The sequence below is a fragment of the Octodon degus genome, unplaced genomic scaffold (assembly GCF_000260255.1).
Source record: "Octodon degus isolate 3935 unplaced genomic scaffold, OctDeg1.0 scaffold00008, whole genome shotgun sequence".
Classification (NCBI taxonomy): Eukaryota; Metazoa; Chordata; class Mammalia; order Rodentia; family Octodontidae; genus Octodon; species Octodon degus.
This window is the reverse complement of record NW_004524584.1, coordinates 2758463-2759887: the sequence shown is the minus strand read 5'-3', so window position 1 is coordinate 2759887 and position 1425 is coordinate 2758463. Positions and strand designations below refer to the sequence as shown.

The 1425-nt window shown below is 34.9% G+C and overlaps 1 protein-coding gene across 3 annotated transcripts in view; it reads right to left on the bottom strand.

Moving 5' to 3' along the window:
• Dbr1 (debranching RNA lariats 1) overlaps positions 1–1425 on the bottom strand; it is a 20490-nt gene that overhangs the window by 12321 nt on the left and 6744 nt on the right. The window lies entirely within an intron of this gene.

The window sequence follows — 1425 nt, the reverse complement described above, 5'->3', positions numbered from 1 at the left end:
AAAAAAAAAAAGTCAGAAATAATTTCTCAGATAACTGCAGAGATGAGGTCCAAAATGAAAACCATGGTTACTGACTGTAGAGGAGATAAGAGACAAAAAACAGAGGAGCTTAAGAAAATTATGGAAGCCATGAATGCTCAGTATAGGAAAGAAATGGAATCACTAAGGCAGATTCAAGCAAATATCCAGGAGAACAAAAATTCCACTGAAGGTATCCACAACATTTTAACTCAAACATGAGGACCCATCTCAGATATAGAAGACAGGCTTGAAGGTAGTGATTGTGAGAAGAAAGATTTCTTAAAAGCAGCAAGGGACCATAAGAAACAATATAGTAGCTGCTAGGTGAGACAAAGAAGAATAACTTAAGATTGACTGGAGTCAACAAAAAAGCAGGAGACAGCAAAATTAATACAAAAACAAAAAAAAAAACAAAAAAAAAACTGCTGACAGACATCATAGCAGAAAACTTCCCTAGTAGAGAAAAAGAATTTGACAAACAGATAAGTGAGGCATATAGAACTCTAATGAGTCACAATTAAAAAAAAAAAAATCTATAACCAGGCATATCAAGATTCCAGAAATTCAACTCAAAAGTAAAATCTTAAAAGCTGTTAAAGAAAAGAAACAAACCACCTATACAGGAAATACCATCAGAATCAGAGCTAATTTCTCAGCACAAACTCTCAAGTCAAGGACAGCTTAGAGTGAAATATTTCAAACTCTAAAGGAAAACAATCTTCAACCCTGATTGATGTATCCTGCAAAAATATCTTTCAAAACTAATGAATAAGATACTCCCATGACAAAGAACATCTGAAGAAATTTATGATACCAAACCATAACCCCAAAATATTTTGAAGGACATTCTAGAAAAGGATGATAAGAACTACAACTCCATGAACCCCAACAGAAGGAATCCACCAGGCAAGGCAAACAATTAAATGGAGGGGGGAGGGCTGGGGAGATAGCTCAATGGCATGAGCACCTACCTGGCAAGGTCATAAGTTTTATCTCTAGTATTAAACAAAATTTTAAAAATTAAATGGAAGGAGAGAGTCAACAACAGGAAAATAACATAACAAGGATAAGTCAATACATATCAGTTGCGACCATCAGTGTTAATGGTCTCAATTCACCGATCACAAGACAGAAGGGCAGAATGGATCAAGAAACAAGATCCAATAATATGCTGTATACAAGAAACATATTTAATTCAAAAAGAAATTCACAGACTGTCAAAGGATGGAAAACAATACTCCATGCAACAGGAAGCCCACCCCCCAAAAAACAGGGGTAGCTATTCTATTTGCAGAAAAAATGAATTTCAAGCCAAGACTGATTCAGAGAGATAAGGAAGCTCACTACATCCTTATAAAAGGAACGATCCAAAAGGAAGAGAATAACTGTAAATACATATATATA